The following is a 20,420-nucleotide window of genomic DNA, read 5'->3' as shown; positions in this document are numbered from 1 at the left end:
GTATGGATTGTTCATCTGAGTGTGCCCTAAGAACGAGATATGTGCAGCTCCTATCGGGATTTGTCGGCACATTCGGGCGGTGTTGCTGGATTTGTTTTAACTTGTCGAAGTTGTCTTGTAGAACGGGGTACTGAGTCTAATCGGAATGTCTCGGGAGAAGGTATATCCTTCGTTGACCGTGAGAGCTTGTCATGGGCTAAGTTGGGACTCCCCTGCAGGGATTTGAACTTTCAAAAGCCGTGCCCGCGGTTATGGGCAGATGGGAATTTGTTAATGTCTGGTTGTAGATAACTTGAACCTTAATTTAATTAAAATGAATCAACTGTGTGTGTTACCGTGATGGTCTCTTCTCGGCGGAGTCCGGGAAGTGAACACGGTGTTGGAGTAATGTTTGTCGTAGGTTGTTCTCTAGTTCTTCGTTCGTGCCTTGCCTTCTCTTCTCTCTCTCTTTTGCGAACAGGTTAGCCACCATATATGCTAGTCGCTTGCTGCAGCTCCACATATTACCTTGCCTTTACCTATAAGCTTAAATAGTCTTGATCGCGAGGGTGCGAGATTGCTGAGTCCCCGTGGCTCACAGATTACTTCCAAACCAGATGCAGGGCCCGATGACTCCGTTCCAGATGATGCGCTTGAGCTCAAGTGGGAGTTCGACGAAGACTCACGTCATTACTATGTGTCTTTCCCTGATGATCAGTAGTGGTGCCCAGTTGGGGCGATCGGGAACATGTCGCTTGTTGGGGTTGATCTTTTATTTTGGTACCGTAGTCGGACCATGAGTGTATTGGATGATGTAATGCTATTTATGTACTTTGTGTGACGTGGCGAGTGTAAGCCAACTATGTACATTTCCCCTTATTATCTACTTACATGGGTTGTTGTGAAGATTACCTTACTTGCGACATTGCTTTCAATGCGGTTATGCCTCTAAGTCGTGCTTCGACGCGTAGGAGCTATAGCCGCATCGAGGGCATTACAAGTTGGTAATCAGAGCCTTCCCCGACCTTAGGAGCCCCATTGCTTGATCGAATTAGCTGACGGGTTGTGTCTAGAAAAATGTTTTGAGTCATTTAGGAATCATATATCGGAGAGTTTAGGAATTCTTTTTACTCCCCAGTCCCCTCATCGCTCTGGTAAGGCATCCTGACGTAGAGTTTTGACTCTTCTCTTCTCAAATTTCACAAAAAATAGGATCACGCGGGTATCTTGGAATCGTTCCGATCGATTTGTGACAAGAACATTGTTCTTGGTGCCTCCTGTCATTTAGGGGTTGTGGCAGTGTCCCGGGGAGTTGAGCTCCGAGGTGTTGTCGTCACAATTTTATCGTTGCAGTTCTGGAATACCTGAGTTTAGTTCACCGACATCGAAAATCTCTTTTATGCAGTTGTTGGTGAGATAACCTCGACGCCACCCAGTACTGTGGCGGGAGTTCGGGAGTATTGCCATAACTTGTATAACGGATGCTTTTCGAAGGTTGAGGTAGACGATTTCCGAAGTTTTCTCGGTTATGTGTTGAAGGATGGATACAGCTGGATGTAGGATTTGCTAGATTTGGGTGAGATATTATGCTTCCCTTGTATCCCCAACACCTGATTGCATAACTGGAAAGGTTCGGGAGTTTCATAGGTGGGAATTCTTGTAGTTCTAGTTCTTCTTCCACGGATACTTGGTTTGAGATTGGGTGATCCTTACCGAGTGTTCGTTCCTGCTCCGTACCTTGTTGATTTATTCCTCTACCTAAATTCTAAGTGGCTTCTCAATTTATGGATATGTGACCATTTCAATTGGAATGCATTCATTCATTTTGTTCGGATGTGAAGACTATATGTTGCAATTTCTACCCGTTTGGTTCAGCTTCAATTTTGTCTGTCAATGCGCTAATGGATGTCAACCTCTTCAGGATGGCTCCTCCAATGCGCACGACTCTGAATCCTGATCCGCCACCACCACCTCCTCCTCCGGAGGCATGGCAAGCTGTGATGGCCGCTACCAATGCAAACACGTAGTTGATCATGCAAATTCTTCAAGAGCGCAACCAAGCGAACCAAGGCAACCAAGGCAACAATCAGAATCACTTTGCTACACTCAACCAGTTCCTTGCTAACCAGCCAAAGACCTTCAGCAATTGTGTTGAGGCAACTGATGCTGACGATTGGCTCGTGGACTTGTGCAAGCATTTCGAGTGCAGTAATGTCAGGCCTGAGGACTTTGTCAAGTTCGCTTCCTTCCAACTCAAAGACCAAGCAGCAGAATGGTTTCAGTAGTACAAAGATTCCAGAGGAGGCCGTGTGATTACCTGGGATGAATTCCGTCAAGACTTCAAAGCTCATCATATTCCTCAGAGCATGGTTGAAAGCAAGCATGAGGAATTCCGCAACCTGAAGCAAGGCTCTATGTCTGTCTATGACTACAACAAGTTGTTTCAGAAGCTCGCCCGCTTTGCTAAGCAGGACGTCCCTGACGAGAAGAGCATGATATATCAGTTCAGGGGTGGTCTCAGAGAAGAAATCCAGCTAGCTCTTATTCTCTTTGAACCCTTGAGGTACGATGAGTTTTACAACATGGCATTGAAGCAAGAGGCTGCTGAACTGAAGTGTGATGCTTCCAAGAAGTGAGTCAGAGATGCTACTCCTTCTTCCTCTACTCAAGTGGCCAAGCAGCAGAAGTATTGGCTTCCTCCTCCTCCGTTCCGTCAGCCTTTTCAGCAGAAGAGCAAAGGTGGCAGTGGATCTTCCCACCCACCCAACCCTGGCTTTCAGAACAAGACTTCGTCTCAAGCTCCAAGATTGAGTGCTCCGTATCACCGTCCGCTTTCAGAGGTCACGTGCAACAAGTGCCAACAGAAGGGTCACTATGCCAACAAATGCTTCAATCAGAGGCGTCTTCCTCCTCCTCCTCCTGTGAGATCGGCAAGTACAGATGTGGTCAAGCATAACCCCAAGTACGCCAAGGTCAACATGGTGAATGCAGCTCAGGCAGAGGACTCGTCAGATGTCATCATGGGTAACCTTCCTGTTAACGATGTTCCTGCAAGAGTTCTTTTTGACACTGGTGCATCGCATTGTTTCATCTCGAGACCTTTTGCATCTAAGCATGATTTTGTTACTCAAGTGTTGCCGAAACCGTTGGCTATTGACTCTCCGGCCTGTCTAATGACATCTCGAGTATGCGTTCCGGATGTTACAATCACTATGGGTGACTATAAGTTCTTGTCCTCTCCAAATGTTCCTAGTGACTTGGATATTGATCTTATTCTCGGAATGGATTGGCTATCTAAGCACAAGGCTAAGCTTGATTGTGCCGCCAGGCAGATTCAATTGACTCATTCGTCTGAGGATGTAATTGTCTTTGTCGCTCGGGATGATACCATCCGTCTATTTTCTCTCAATGAGAAGGGTGAACTTGATGCCATCTCTCAAATTCCAGTCGTTTGCTAATATCAAGAAGTCATTCCAGAAGAGCTTCCAGGAATGCCTCCGCACCGGCCAGTTAAATTCGTCATCGATCTTGAGCCTGGCACGGAACCTATTTGCAAACGTCCTTACAAGCTCGGACCTGAAGAGTTGAAGGAGCTGAAGAAGCAACTCGATATTCAAGAGCGAATGGGTCTCATCCGACCTAGTTCTTCTCCGTGAGGTTGTGGAGTTCTTTTTGTGAAGAAGAAGGATGGAACGGACCGACTTTGTGTTGACTACCGTCCATTGAACAAGAAGACTATCAAGAACAAGTACCCACTTCCCAACATCAATGAGCTGTTCGAACAACTCAAAGGTGCCCAAGTATTCTCCAAGCTTGAACTCCGTATGGGCTATCACCAGATTCGAATCCGTGAGCAAGATATTCCCAAAACGGCTTTCAGAACAAGCTATGGTTCATATGAATACACTGTCATGTCTTTTGGCCTCGTCAACGCTCCTCCGACTTTCTCTCGCATGATGAACTTCATCTTCAACGCCTACACTAATGACTTCGTTTTGGTCTATCTCGATGACATTCTAGTCTTTTCGAAGAACAAGGAAGATCATGCCAAGCACTTGCGTTTGGTGCTCGATAAGCTCAGGGAACATCAGTTCTACGCCAAGTTCTCAAAATGCGAGTTTTGGCTCGATGAGGTTCTTTATCTTGGGCATATCATCTCTACCAAGGGCATTGCGGTGAATCCTGAGAAGGTGCCTGCAATTGTGAATTGGGAACCACCTCAGAACGTGAAGCAACTCCGTAGGATCCTTGGTCTCGCAAGCTACTGTCAAAGGTTCATGGAGGACTTTTCTAAGATTGGAAGCCTCTTTCAAACCTTCTCCAGAAGCACGTCAAGTACATTTGGTCTCCGTAATGTGACATCGCTTTCAACACTTTGAAAGAGAAATTGGTCACTGCTCCAGTTCTGACTCCTCCTGATGAATCCAAACCGTTCAAGGTCTTCTGCGATGCCTCTCTTCAAGGTCTTGGTGCAATGTTGATGCAAGAGAAGAAAATTGTGGCTTATACCTCTCGCCAGTTGAAGCCCAATGAGAAGAACTACCCCACTCATGACCTCGAGTTGGCGGCAGTTGTGCATGCTCTTTTAACTTGGAGACATCTCTTATTGGGAAGAAAAGTGGACATTTTCACTGACCACAAGAGTCTCAAGTACATCTTCACTCAGCCTAATCTCAACCTCAGGCAGACTCGTTGGGTCGAAATGATTCAAGAGTATAATCCGAGTATCGAGTATACTCCAGGCAAGGCCAATGTGATTGCTGACGCTTTGAGTAGGAAGGCTTATTGCAACAGTCTGATTATCAAGCCTTACCAACCCGAGCTGTGTGAAGCTTTCCGCAAACTCAATATGCAAGTTGTTCCTCAAGGTTTCCTCGCCAACCTTCAAGTCTCTCCTACCTTGGAAGATCAGATTCGCGAGGCTCAACTTCTTGATGCTATGGTGAAGAAGGTGAAGATTGGGATGGCCAAGAGTCAACCCAAGTACAAGTGCTATCGCCTTGATGACAAGGACACTCTCTTCTTCGAGGATCGTATTGTTGTGCCCAAAGGTGACCTTCGTAAAGTTATCATGAACGAGGGTCACAATTCACTCCTCTCCATCCACCCTGGGAGTACGAAGATGTATTAGGACCTCAAGTAGGCTTATTGGTGGACTCGAATGAAGCGCGAGATTGCTCAGTTCGTGAATGAGTGTGATGTCTGTAGAAGAGTGAAGGCAGAACACCAAAGGCCAGCTGGTCTCCTCCAACCTCTTGTCATTCCAGAATGGAAGTTTGACCACATTGAGATGGACTTCGTGACTGGGTTTCCAAAGTCCAAGCGTGGCAATGATGCTATATTCGTTATCATCGACAAACTCACTAAAGTGGCTCACTTTCTTCCTATCAAAGAGTCTATCACTGCAGCTCAGTTGGTGGAGCTGTATACCTCTCAGATTGTCTCACTGCATGGCATTCCACAGGTGATCTCTTCAGACCGTGGCAGCATCTTTACCTCCAAGTTTTCGGAGTCTTTTCAGAAGGCCATGGGCACCAACATCCGCTTCAGCACAACTTTCCATCCTCAAACTAGCGGTCAAGTCGAGCATGTCAATCAGATTCTTGAAGATATGCTCAGGGCTTGTGTGATCTCTTTCGGCATGAAGTGGGAAGATTGTCTTCCATACGCCGAATTCTCCTACAACAATAGTTTTCAAGCCAGTTCGGGCAAGGCCCCATTCGAAATTCTGTATGGCAGGAAGTGCCATACTCCACTCAACTGGTCAGAAACCGGTGAACGTCAACTTCTTGGAAATGACTTGATCACAGAGGTAGAAGAGATGTGCAAAGTCATTCGTGATAACCTCAAAGTAGCGCAATCGCGCCAGAAGAGCTACTATGATAGTAAGCACCGTGATTTGGCTTTCGAGATCGGAGATCATGTTTACCTGTGTGTCTCTCCAATGAGAGTTACTCGTCGCTTCGGTATCAAAGGGAATCTTGCCCCTAGATACGTGGGTCCTTCCAAGATCGTCAGCAAGAGAGGCGATCTCGCCTATCAACTCGAGCTTCCTTCAAACTTTGCAAATGTGCACGACGTGTTCCATGTCTCTCAGCTCCGTAAGTGCTTCAAGACTCCTGACCACACCGTCAACTTCGAAAACATTGATCTCCAAGAAGATCTTTCTTATCGTGAGCACCCCGTTGCTATTTTCGAAGAGACTGAACGAAAGACTCGCAATAAGTCAATCAAATTCCTCAAAGTCAAGTGGTCACACCATTCCGACCGTGAAGCCACCTGGGAACGCGAGGATCACCTTTGTTCTGAGTACCCGGCGTTTTTCCAGTCCTACATCTCGGGACGAGATCCTTCGTAGTGGTGGAGTGTTGTAACACCACGGATGTAACTTACCTTATTTGTAATCCAACTCTTGCCGTTTCCGGCGCTAAGTTATTTTATTTCCTCGGGTTTGGGTTTTTGTGTCTGTGTGTTGTTGTCGTTGTCATGCATCTCATATCATGTCATCATGTGCATTGCATTTGCATATGTGTTCGTCTCATGCATCCGAGCATTTTCCCGTTGTCCGTTTTGCATTCCGGCGCTCCTATCTCCTCCGGTGGTCCTTTCTACCCTCTTTTCGTGTGTGGGGGTTAAACATTTCCGGATTGGACCGAGACTTTCCAAGCGGCCTTGGTTTACTACCGGTAAACCGCCTGTCAAGTTTCGTACCATTTGGACTTCGTTTGATGCTCCAATGGTTAACCGAGGGACCGAGAAGGCCTCGTGTGTGTTGCAGCCCAACACCCCTCCAATTTGGCCCAAAACCCACCTAAACCCTCTCCATCATCTAGAGCGTTTGATCACGATCACGTGGCCAAAAACCGCACCTCATTTGGACTCTCCTAGCTCCCCCTATGCCTATATAAAGACTCCTCATTCGAAATCACGGACGAAACCCTAGTTCCCTACCTCTCCACGCGCCGCCGGATACTTTCCGTCCGGCCGGACATTGTCCGCCCGCCGCCGCCGACCTACTGGGGCGCGCCACATGGCAGCGGGCGCCCCACATCGCCGCCGATTCCGAGCGGGCCTGTTCGGCCCGTGGCCGGCCCCCGCGGCCCGGCTCCCCTCCGACCGCGCCGCCTCCCGTCTTCCCCGCGCCCGGCGCATCTCCTCCCGGCCGGCCGCCACGCCGCCATTGCCGGCCGCCACCGCGACGCCGCACTCCTCGCCGGCCGGCGCCCCACATCGCCGGCGCCGCCCGCGGCAACCTCAGCCTCGCCGCCCGTCCTCGCCTCCTCCGCCGCCCTCACCGGATCCAGCGAGATCCGGCCGGCCCGCTCCTCTCCACGCCAAGTCCGGCGATGTCCCCATCTCCGGCGAGTTCCCGACCAACCTCGGGAGACGTGCTCCGGGTCCAGATCTGAGGAACCCCAGGTGTTGACTTTTGCCCATGTTTTCAGTATTTTTATGCAACTTCATCGTGTTGTAACTTTGCATCCATAGATCTGTTTTGGGCGTGTAGCATATCAAAATGTTCGTCTCAGAGAGTACATCATTTCATCTCATAGCATCATTTTCATTTGAGCTCATCTAGATGCCCGAAATTCTGTTGGAAGAGAGCTATTTGAGTTAATTGTCAGATCTGCTGCACCAAATAGCTATTTGTCATTTTTGCCATGATTAATGTGTGCATGATATGCTCCTGAGCTCTACATGTGTTTTTTTATATGCCATGCCATCTTTCCATAGGTGCTATCCATGTATTTTTCTAATGTGTGTGGTGACTATAACAAGCTTGCAAAGTGGTGCATTCGTGAATGCTGATTTCAGGTACTTAGAATTTCACAGTCCTTGATCTGTTCTTATCAATATGCCATATGTTCATCTTGTTTACTAGTGATCCGTGCCTCTTTTGAGGATGATCAGTAAGGATGTTTTGTTAATTTTGTGGTGCTCTAACCATCCATGTCTTCGTTTGCAATTATGGAGCACCCTAGCTTGAGTCAATCGAGCTCTACTTTTGCTATTTCGTGAATCCTGGCAGATTGTCTACTTGTTAGCGATTTTGCCGAGGATGTTGTTGTTGATCCGTGCATGCTATGTTGTTGTTCTTACCATGTATAGCTTATATAACATGTATTCTTGATGGGTGTATGCTTAGATTGTCATGCCTTGCTCTATAGTGAGTGCATCGAGCTCGTAAACATGCCTACTCGTTAACAGATTTGCATGCTCCAGTTTTTCACTAAATCTGTAACCTGATTATGTTTTTGCCATGTTCACATGCTTGCAATTGTATTTTCTGATACCTTTTGGCTCAAAGTCACTAAGGGACTTTTGTTAAGCTATTTGAGTAGCTCCATGACATGCTTTACTTTGCCATGTTAAGTTCCTGTAGTATATAGTTTTCATGCTCCAAAGTGTGCTACCTGATCTGAAATTCCAGACTTGTGTTAATTTCACTAAGTCTGAAACCTGTTTACCAATTGCACTTTTGCCATGCTTGTTTGAACCTGTTAATGGATGAATTGGCTGTAGCTTAGTGTTCATCTTTTGTCAAGCATCATGAGTGGATCCCTTCCATGTATTTTGTTGCCATATTTGAGTGCTGTAGCATATTTATCTTGATGCATTTAGATGGCTACTTGCTGTTTATCGCAGACCGGTGCCTTATTTGTTTTGCTTGCCATTTCCAAACCGTGCATCCGATTCCAGTGATCTTTATATCGATTTCTAGCGAAATCACCTCACCTTTCCAGTGGCACGCTTGGATTTCCAAGTTGAGGCCAGGTTCAATCATTCCTTGTCAAATCTTGCATATGCATCACATATCGCATCCCGCATAGCATACCATGTTTGCATCATGTTGTTGGAGCATTGCACCTGGTTGATTGTGTTCCTTTTGCTTGTTTGTCTTGTTTGGGTAGAGCCGGGAGACGGGTTCGCTAACGAGGAGCCCGTTGAGTTTGCTTTCAAGGATCCAGTCAACTCTGACAACTTTGCAGGCAAGATGATCATATCCTCGAAATCACTTCTATCTTTGCTTTGCTAGATGCTCGCTCTTTTGCTATGCCTATGCTACGATGCCTACCACTTTCTTATCATGCCTCCCAAATTGCCATGTCAAACCTCTAACCCACCTTGTCCTAGCAAACCATTGATTGAATATGTTACCGCTTTGCTCAGCCCCTCTTATAGCGTTGCTAGTTGCAGGTGAAGATTGGAGTTCGTTCCTTGTTGGAACATTGATTATTTTTGGGATATCACTATATTATCTTGTTATCTTAATGCATCTATATACTTGGTAAAGGGTGGAAGGCTCGGCCTTTTGCCTAGTGTTTTGTTCCACTCTTGCCGCCCTAGTTTCCGTCATATTGGTGTTATGTTCCCGGATTTTGCGTTCCTTACGCGGTTGGGTAATAATGGGAACCCCTTGACAAATGGCCTTGAATAAAACTCTTCCAGCAATGCCCAACCTTGGTTTTACCATTTGCCACCTAGCCTCTTTTTCCCTTGGGTTTCCGGAGCCCAAGGGTCATCTTATTTAAACCCCCCCGGGCCAGTGCTCCTCTGAGTGTTGGTCCAAACTAGAGCCCTGTGCAGCGCCCCCTCGGGGAAACTCGAGGTTTGGTTTTAGTTGTATGGATTGTTCATCTGAGTGTGCCCTAAGAACGAGATATGTGCAGCTCCTATCGGGATTTGTCGGCACATTCGGGCGGTGTTGCTGGATTTGTTTTAACTTGTCGAAGTTGTCTTGTAGAACGGGGTACTGAGTCTAATCGGAATGTCTCGGGAGAAGGTATATCCTTCGTTGACCGTGAGAGCTTGTCATGGGCTAAGTTGGGACTCCCCTGCAGGGATTTGAACTTTCAAAAGCCGTGCCCGCGGTTATGGGCAGATGGGAATTTGTTAATGTCTGGTTGTAGATAACTTGAACCTTAATTTAATTAAAATGAATAAACTGTGTGTGTTACCGTGATGGTCTCTTCTCGGCGGAGTCCGGGAAGTGAACACGGTGTTGGAGTAATGTTTGTCGTAGGTTGTTCTCTAGTTCTTCGTTCGTGCCTTGCCTTCTCTTCTCTCTCTCTTTTGCGAACAGGTTAGCCACCATATATGCTAGTCGCTTGCTGCAGCTCCACATATTACCTTGCCTTTACCTATAAGCTTAAATAGTCTTGATCGCGAGGGTGCGAGATTGCTGAGTCCCCGTGGCTCACAGATTACTTCCAAACCAGATGCAGGGCCCGATGACTCCGTTCCAGATGATGTGCTTGAGCTCAAGTGGGAGTTCGACGAAGACCCACGCCGTTACTATGTGTCTTTCCCTGATGATCAGTAGTGGTGCCCAGTTGGGGCGATCGGGGCCATGTCGCTTGTTGGGGTTGATCTTTTATTTTGGTACCGTAGTCGGACCATGAGTGTATTGGATGATGTAATGCTATTTATGTACTTTGTGTGACGTGGCGAGTGTAAGCCAACTATGTACCTTTCCCCTTATTATCTACTTACATGGGTTGTTGTGAAGATTACCTTACTTGCGACATTGCTTTCAATGCGGTTATGCCTCTAAGTCGTGCTTTGACACGTAGGAGCTATAGCCGCATCGAGGGCGTTACACCCCCTACCCGAGATCCGCCGGTTTTGACACCGACAAAAATCTTTACTCCTCAGCCCCTTCGTCGCTCTTGTGAGGACTCCTTACGTAGATGTTTTGACTTCACTCTCCTCATTTTCATTCAATTTTTTTAGGATCACACGGGTATTGTTGGATCGTTGCGATATCATTGTGATGACGATTCAGTCTTGGTGCCTGCTGACATTTAGGGGTTGTGGTAGTGTCCCAGGGAGTTGATCTCCAAGGTGTTTTCGTCATAGTGCTTATCGTTTTAGTTCTTGAATACCAGAGGTCGCCGACATCGAAAACGCTTCTATACTCTTTGTGGTGAGAGTAGTTTGACGACACCCAATACTAGGGAGAGCGATCAAATGTATTGCCACATCTAGTATATTGGATGTTTTCAAAGGTCTGAGGTACATGATTTCCGAGGTTTTCTTGGTTATGTGTTGACGGATGGATACAGTTGGAGCGTAGGGCTTGTTAGTTGTGTGATATATTGTGCCTCCCTATATCCCCAATACCAGATTGCATAACTAGAAAGTTTCGGGAGTTCTTAGGTGGGAATTCAAGTATCACGTAGGATATCTTTCAAACAGACACATGATACGATATGGGGTCTATCATATGTTTGTTTCGGCTTATTCCACAAGTCAAATCCTTTGTTTTGTTTTGAGTTGTGGAATTCGAGTTGCTTCGAAGTCAAGTGTTGATTCCATACCTTTTCCTAAGTGATGTTCTCATATTTCTATGGGAGTACTAATCCTTCTTGATCATAAAGATTGTCATGTCAATCCTTTTCAACAGGTGTGCTTCTCTTCAAGTTAATCCTATCCTTTCAATATTTGCTAGATCTATTCTCAGTTCCGCGCAATGGTGTTTGTTTCATCCGTCCCTAGTTGCCTTTGTCTTTCCCACCATCCCACCTGTTTTTTTTCAAGGACTCAGATTTCTTAATCAAGTATCCTTCTTATGGATGTGAAGTCTCTTCATTCTTTTCCTTCAATGTTGTTAGCCGACGATTCTCGTGAAGATGCATAGGAACTTCAAGTTCATCATTCTTCGTCCTTTTTTCTTCTTCGGTGGATTCAATTCGCTTTCGGTGTTGATCATATTCCTTTCCTTGTTTCAAATGCTTTCCCATACTGGTGCACCTCTCAATCATTCACCTCCCACTATTCATTTGTTCTGGAGTGTTGGAAGACATCTCAGAAGATTCATGTTTCCATTCTTAATCCGTTCAAGCTATTTGGAGATTATTATCTCATTCAAGTCATTTAATTCAACCGGTGCAATCTCTCTTCAAAAACATTTCAACGGTGTTTCTCTTGAGTGGGCCCTAACCCATAGGTCTTTTCCCACGATCTTACCTGACTCTTCTAATTTTTTCGGAGTTATTCTCAAATTCTTTTTCAAAGTTTGACGTACGAATGAATTATCATCAGTCATCTTCCTCCTTCAAGATCGATTTCAATTTTTTTCCTCTTTGGCTCAATCTTTCTATTCTTTATTACTCCGGAGTGTCTCAACAATTCATGGTGGTGTTTCTCGTCGTCATTCTCGAATCTTGAAGACCGAAGAAGAGTTTATCTTGAATCTTGGTCCGTTCTCTTGAAGACTCATGGTTCTAGCTTCATGCCATCCTCATATTTGTTCTGATCATGAGAAAATCTTTTCATACCCATCCGGAGCATTTCAGGAGTTGCTTTCCTTTCTCAATCATCTGAAGGCCATCATTTTAGAAGATTTATTCGTCTAAGCTTTCAGCTTCGTTCTCCAATTATTCTAAATTGATGCCTCTTTGTTCGTCTCCATATTCTTCTGGTGCATCATTCAAATATCCTCTAATCAGTTCATGATCTCTTCGTTCTCTCATATCTGAATTCCCTCAAGTATCTTCATTCATTTTCCAATTCTTCCTAGTGAATTGTGCCTTTGCTACTTTCATTTTCAATTCTTATGGTGGTTCGTTCAAGATTCCTCTTCCTTTATCATCACATCAATTCATTCATTCTTTCTAAAACATATCGGTGGTTCGTGAAGACGTCCAAGTTGAGCTATATCTATCCTTAATCCTTTTTCAATGAGAATACGTAGTTTGCCAAATTCGTTGCTTGTCATCAATTTAAGTTGATGAAGGACAAACATACAATAAATCTTATTCTTGTTGTTTTCCTCAAGGTGATTTAATTCCTTCTTTTCGGAGTTTGTTCATGATGAATAAATCCTCGATATGAAGGGTTCCATCTTTCTTTACCGGAGCACCAAGTTATTTAAATCATATCATTTCGAAAGCTCATTCTAAATCATTTCAAGCCTTCATCTTGTTCTTTTAAACTTTCCTTTTGTTTGATCATTCTTTTATTACCGGAGTTCTTATCGAAGGCTCAACATGGTGGTTCATTAAGGATTCCTTTCATTCTTCAATTGTTCTTCAAGATTTCTCTCAAAGTTAAGATCCACCAAGCTGTACTCTAAAATAAACATGGTGTTCAACACATGTTTTGTTTTGGGGAGTTCAAGCATTCTCCTTCTTGCATTCCGAAGTGCAATTCTCTCTACCTTATCTTTTGAGGTGGTGTTATGTCACTCTTGACAATTTCCTTCATGTTTCATGATTCACAAGTTGTGAGGAATGAGATATTTAAATCCATCAATTTCTTCGTTGGAGTATCTTGTTATAGTTTTCACCTAATGCGTTCCCTAAGGATTGTGCTAATTGTGGTGTTTATCAATGATCCAAGTTATCTCTTTATCATCTTGGTGGAAGAAGCTTTCATCTCTTCGTTGATCTCAAGCAAGCAATTGTTTCCGTTAGTGGCAGAATTTCACCTCTAGTTTTGAGATATTTCCATAAGCCCATGAGGAGCATATCTTTTCATTGTTGATTTTTCAACAACTCTGTTTAATCCTTCTTTGTAAGGATGATCTACCAAATTCATTTGAGGTAGAAGATGTTGTTGTGTTCTCCGTTCTTTTCATTCCATTCGTTATTTTGTTCCGGAGGCATTGTGTTGTCGCTCTCATCAACTAGCATTCCATCTTGTCTAGTTCTTGTTCAATTCCTTCGCTTTTCAGCCGGAGTGCTGTCTGGATTCTTTCATTCCTATTACTTGTCTATCTCGTTTTAACCGAAGTGGTTTCAAAGAATATCTTGTTCCTTAAGATCTTGGTTCAATCCTTGTTCCTCTTGTCCAGTGGACTATTTTTTAATCTCGTTCGTCTCTGTTGTATTCTTTCTTTCAATTTGTTCAACCTCTCAAGGTTCGTGATTTCACTCGTTTGTCAAAGAAGCAACTTTGTTTTATCTCTTCCTCTTCCGCTTCTCTCTGGTGCCATCCTTAGATCTCGAGGCGAGATCTCTTGTAAGTGGAGGAGTGTTGTGACGACCCGAGACTAACGGTCCAGATGCCTTCCAAGTTTTTCGTTGTCGCCGTGTGTTTTACTTGTTTGTTGCATTTCATCACCGCATCATTCGAATTGCATGGGCACTCTGTTGCCATCATTTTTCAAAACTTGGATTCGTTTGTAGTCGCCGCTCCTTCATTGTCTCTGTTGACCTCTTCTCAGATCAACCGGACTGCTATCTTCTCTCTTGTCTTCTCCGTGGCCTTTTGTCAAACCCCTTCACAACCATGTCCGAAACTTACCTGAACCCGAATCAGGCTATCATTGCCGTTGGATCCGGATCATCCCTAAAAAAATCCCTAAAACATCTTCGTTTTATTTATTGGACTCTCTAGCCTATTTTTTCATCCGTTCGATTACGATCGGAGGGGCTAGATAGCCCCTACCCAATTCCTACCTGCTATTTATAGCAGATGAAACCCTACCTAAACTAGACCAACCCTAAAACCTAGGGAGCCTGTCCGGTCGCACCGCCGTCGCCTCCCACCTCGCAATCCCTCCAAATCACATCTGCCCACTCCTCTCGCGCAGCCACTTCAGGCCAACCAACCCGTGCAGCTCCCCACCATCGATCTGGACCATCCATTCCAGATCGAATGGCCCTTGTCATCCTAGTTCATCCCACCGAGGCCCTAGATCCAGCTGTCCCGCAAGGCCCGAGCGCCTCGTTGCCTCCTCCCATGCCTCGATCCAGGATGGATCGGAAGCAGCACCGGCCTGTGCCAGCCTCCGGAGCGTCGTCCGCCCCGGCAAACCTCGACGTCGAGCTGCTTCGCGCACCCCTGCGCCCGGAAGCGTCTCAGGCTACAGCCTCCTCCTCGTCCCTCCCACTCCACCTCGCGCGGACCAGCAGATGAGCTTCGCGCCGCCCCTACCTTCCCTTCCTTCCTCTCCTGTTTCACTCTTCTCTCTTTCTCAATGCTCTCTCTCTCTGTTGCAACAGGGAACCGAGCTGCCATGTCCGTCACCCTTGTTTTCCCCCGCTAGGAGACCGACTGCAGCCACCTCTACCCGGATCCATGCTACCGCCGTTCGAGCTCCCCACGCCCAGATCCACTCCTCCTTGCCTCGTCCACCTCGCCGAGAGCCGCACCATGGACCTCTGCACCCCTCGTCGGAGCAAGCTCGTCCCCAAGTCCTACCAGCGCCAAGTCCCGCTCGATCCCCTGCTTCGTTGACCCCGTGCCTCGCCTGCTCCCGTTGACCGTGACGCCAAGGGCCCAGCAACCTCCCCTGCTGCGCCCGCTCATGGGCCTCAGCTTGCCCCGGCCTGCCTCTCCTTCTCCTCTTCTGGCCCGATGACCCGATGTGAGCACCGACCCAAATCCACGCTCATGAGCGCTGTTCAGTTATCCTGAGCTCACTGTTTTGGCCCATACTGTTTTTTTCCTGCGCTACGAATTTGTCTATTATCCAGTAAAAAACAGATTTGCAGAAAAGCCCTCAAACATCATGCATTTAATAACTCACCAATCGTGCATCATATGTAAAAGCTTGATATATGTAAAATTCTTAGAGTTTTGTCTACTTTCATAATATGACACTTTCATCTATGTTTAAATTTTTTTAAATGCAGTTTGATTAAATGTGCTCAAATAACATGTTAAAATGAGTTATTTCATAACGAAAATGAGTTATTTCATAACTAAATAACCGTAGCTCCGAATTAAGCATAGATTAACATGGTGGCATTACTTTGCATGTTTAACAACATTAATATATGATTTAGGGCAAAACAGTACCAAATTTAAAATATGCATATGGAGATTTACCGAAATTGTTGTTTGTTGTTTTCGGACTCATTTAAACTTGTCTAAATAGTTAGTTTACTCATGCTCCCCCTCTTACCATGTTAAGAACATTTAAACTTGTTGTGTTCATAACGAGAGCTAACAAAATATTTGAATGTGGTGTTTCATCAATATGCAACTCGTTGCATATTGAGCTCCACTTAATTTGTAGTATTGTTTGTTGCACTTTGCCATGCCATGCATATTTAAACCGGACATGCATCATACTTGTGTATGCATTATGACATGTTTATGCTTGTTGATTTACCATGTTGTTTGCTTCCTTCCGGTTGTACTTCTTCCCGACAGTTCCGGTTACGTTGCGATTGTGAGGACCCATTCGACTATGTTGGTTCGTCTACTTCATGGACTCGTTGTTCTTCCTAGCGGGATTTCAGGCAAGATGACCGTCACCTTGGATACCATTACTATCTTTGCTATGCTAGTTGTCTCGATGCTATCGCTATGTCGCGCTACCTACCACTAGTTTACCAAGCCTCCCAAACTGCCATGAAACAGTCTCTAACCTTTTTACCCTTCCTAACAAACCGTTGTTTGTCTTTGTTACCACTTTGCTCAGCCCTTCTTATAGCGTTGCTAGTTGCTGGTGCAGTTGCAGGTTGTTCCATGTTGGGACATGGATATCATGGGATATCACAATATCTTTTATTTATTTAATGCACATATATACTTGGTAAAGGGTGGAAGGCTCCGCCTTATGCCTGGTGTTTTGTTCCACTCTTGCCGCCCTAGTTTTCGTCATAACGGTGTTATGTTCCTTGATTTTACTCCCCTAACACGGTGAGGGGTATGGGGCCCTCTTGACATTTCTCTTTGAATAAAACTCTTCCAGCAAGGCCCAACATTGGTTTTACCATTTGCCTAATAGCAAATAAAACTTGCATAGGGACCGGCTAGAAGCCGAGGACTCTTAATCAACCCCCGGGCCAATGCTCCTCATGAGTGTTGGTCCAAACTGGGCGATGTCCGGCGCCCCCTGGGCAACCAGGGTCTTAGCCAATCCGATGTTTGGCCCATCCTGTGTACCTTGTGAACGAGATACGTGCGACTCCTATCAGGCTAGGTCGGTGCATCGGGAGGTCTTGCTGGTTTTGTTTTAGCATTGTCGAAATGTCTTGTGCACCGGGCTCCCGAGTTTGATACAATGTCCCGCGATGGAGGATTGTCTCTGCGGATCGTGAGCTTCTCATGGGCTAAGTTGGGACACCTCTGCAGGGTTTAAACTTTTGAGAGCCGTGTCCGCGGTTATGTGGTAGATGGGAATTTGTTAATTTCCGGTAGTAGAGGACTTGAAGTAAACTCTTTTAAAATACACCAACCGCGTGCGTAACCGTGACTATCTCTTTTCGGGGAAGTTTGAGAAGGGAACACGGTTGGGTTATGTTTGGACGTAAGTAGTTCAGGATCACTTATTGATCATTACTAGTTTGCGACCATTTGCGTAGTTTCTCTTCTTACTCTTGTAATCATAAGTTAGCCACCATACAATGCTTAGCCGCTTGCTGCAACCTCACCACTTATCCTTTCCATACCCATTAAGCTTTGCTAGTCTTGATACCCATAGTAATGAGATTGCTGAGTTCTCATGGCTCACAGATTACTACAACAATAGTTGCAGGTAGAGGTAATGCGATGGTCTGACACGAGTGTGATGCTTGCTTGTTTGGAGTTCTCCTTCTTCGATCAAGGGATAGGTTCTGGGTTGGGGAACCTGGGATTAGCAGGGTGGATGTCACTCTTGTTTTTTGTTTGGTTTCATCTGTAGTCGGATCCTGCTCTTCTATATGATGGTTGTTATGTAATGATGTATTGTTGTATGAATGTTGTAACTTGTGGCGAGTGTAAGCCTTTATCTTGTATTCTCATCTATTCAGTACATGGTATGTTGTAATGATATCCACCTTGCTATGTGCCTGAAATGCGATTGTGCCCCGATAATAAATTCATCACGTGGTTGGGATAGAATCACATCTTGGGCTCTACATACTTCCCGTTGGCACTCAAGTCCAATGGGAGGTCTTGGCTGATGCACCTGCCGGAGAACTCCATTTTGTCGCGAGCCAACATGTGCCATGAGTTCATTGGCGCCTTTACTAGCAGCCATCAAGAACCAGGGCGGCCCAGTGACTTTCAGCTTCTCCAACAGAAAGAAGGAGAAACGCTTCGCAAATATTTGCAAAGATTTAGCAGAGTCCACAGGAACATCCCAAATATCCATCCAGCGGCTGTGGTAGTTGCCTTCCAGTCCAATGTGTGCAACCGTAGGATTCATTCCAAGATGAACGTGCGGTTGCCCAAGACTATGAAGGAGCTTTACACCTTGGTGGACAAGTGTGCTCGAATGGAGGAGGGAAGGAAACTCCCCGGAGAAGAGGATTGCATCAACATTGACTCAGAGGATGAGATGAATCCACCAGTCAGAAGAAGAGCAAGAAGCAGAGCAAGAGGCGCAAGGATAAGGCAATGATGACTGTCGAAGGATCGGGCACAGTTAGTACCGGCAAGAAGGCTAAAGTCGAAGCCCCCGGCAAGGAAGTTGCCGTGTGTGCTGACTATGGGGAGGCTGCGGCTGCCGAGAAGGCTGGGAAAGGCGATGGGCCATATTGCAAGATCCATCGGACCAAGGGCCACGATCTTTAAGAGTGTAATTAGGTTGAGCTGCTTGTCAAGAGGTAGAGAGTACAATATGAGAAGCATGACAAGGAAAAAGGTCAAAATGTTACTGGCGGTAAGGGCCGGGGCGGTGAAGCAAATCGTCCCAGCAAGCCCTTTCGGAACCAAGGAAAACCCGCTAGGGGTCGAGAGAAGGAAGTTTGCAATGATGAGAGTGATGGAGGGGATGAAGAGGAAACCAGTGAGCAGGAGTTCCAGAAGGCCACTGACGCCCTGTGCATTGACGAGGGTGCATCCCTGCACTCCTGTCACCGCCAACTTAAACGGTGGGCACGTGAGGTCAATGCCTTGGAGCCTGCGGCAGAGGCTCGGAAGAGGCTCAAATGGTCACGCACGCCGATCTAATTTGATGAAGAGGACCATCCTGACCGCGCCACCACAGTAGGATGTTTTCCATTGTTGGTCTCTCCAACAATTCACAACCTCAAAGTCACAAAGGTGTTGGTTGACAGCGGGGTCGGGTTGAATCTAATTTCCCCAAATGTCATTAGCAAACTTCAGATATTAGAGGAAGAGCTCAAGGTCACGACCACATTTCAAGGAGTTAATCCCGACATGAGTCATCCTAAGGGAAAGATCACGTTGTCAGTGTCATTTGTGGGAGAGCTAAACTATCGGATTGAGAAGGTTATGTTTGATGTGGTCGACCTCCCCCTACCGTACAATGGGATCCTTGGACGCCCAGCCCTGGCAAAATTCATGGTGGCATCCCACTATGCCTGCAACACTTTGAAGATGCCTAAGCCGGTAGGAGTCATTTCCATCCCATCAGACGAGAAGGACGCAATCATTTGCGTGGATAAGATGTACCGGGACTTAAGTCGCGGCAGAGGCAGTGGCAGCAGCAACTCCCGCCAAGGAGGACAAAGGAAAGAAGAAGGATGGCTGAGACACTTGCAAGGAATCTGACTTGCCGTAGAGTTCCAATAGCAAGAGATCGAAGGTTATTGCACCACATGTGAAGAAGGTCCCGACAGGGCTGGCTGGCGTTGATGGTACTTTCACTATCAGCGCCACCCTTGACGACAAATAGCAAAGCGCGCTCGTTGCCTTCCTGTGGGCGAATATCATTGTGTTTGTCTGGCAACCATCTGATATCACTTGTGTTCCCAGGGAGGTTGATGAGGACATCAATACCATTGTTACACCTACAACCCCTGCTGCTATACATACTGGACCAATTACTAGAGCTCGTGCATGCCAATTGAATTATCAGGTACTTTTGATTCTTGGTACCGATTCTAATATTCATGAGAATATGATGCTGCCTAAATTGGATACATTTGTTTTGCTTACAAATGAAGGGCCTAGCTTGGACAAGAAAGATGAACCTTGGAGCAAGTTCAAGCATGGAGATGATGGCATGCGCAAGGGGAACAAGAACGGAGTTACAAGTGATGATTCCAGGACTCTGAAGCCACCATAATGAGTGCATGAAGCATGGGACGAAATATACAAGATGCCACTTCATAAATTTCGTCCAGAGGATATTTTAGGTGTTGCGTCACCATATTATTGGGCCAGGCCCATGTATTTTCGAAGTACTTAAGTATAGGCTGTTTTTAGAGTCCGTATGTGTGGGGAAACCAAAGTTAGGGTTGGTTTCGGACCCCTCCACCAAGGGCCATGAAATTCCCCCTCTCTCCTCCATATATACAACCCTTAGGGCATCGTTTATACTTTGAGTTTTGTTTAGATTAAAAGTTTGCCATAACTGCAACTTCGCGTACTTCGTTTGTGTCCAACGACCAGACCAAGACATCACAGAACCCCACCTTGATCAATAAAGCTTTCATCTTATATTCGCAATATCCAGTTTGCAATCTCAGTTTCTTGCTTGTTCTTAGTTTGCTCGCAGGAAACAGGCCCTCGTGGTCAGGTTGATCGTGCTCCGGCATGGTCAATAACCCCTCGGAATTGGTTTAGCGATTGCTAAGGCGCGACGTCCT

General features: G+C 45.9%; 1 long non-coding RNA gene across 1 annotated transcript; it reads left to right on the top strand.

Moving 5' to 3' along the window:
• The first annotated feature begins 14,430 nt into the window (after positions 1 to 14,430).
• On the top strand, positions 14,431 to 17,717 carry LOC147959663 (uncharacterized). The gene is made up of 3 exons (XR_015611575.1): positions 14,431 to 15,295; positions 16,087 to 16,175; positions 17,411 to 17,717. It is a non-coding gene; the product is annotated as an uncharacterized LOC147959663 (long non-coding RNA).
• The last annotated feature ends 2,703 nt before the right edge of the window (positions 17,718 to 20,420 follow it).

Source organism: Triticum urartu, chromosome 7A (assembly GCF_056163025.1).
Source record: "Triticum urartu cultivar PI428250 chromosome 7A, HENAU_Tu73, whole genome shotgun sequence".
NCBI lineage: Eukaryota > Viridiplantae > Streptophyta > Magnoliopsida > Poales > Poaceae > Triticum > Triticum urartu.
Note: the sequence above shows the minus strand (reverse complement) of the source record. Positions and strands in the feature narration are given on the sequence as shown.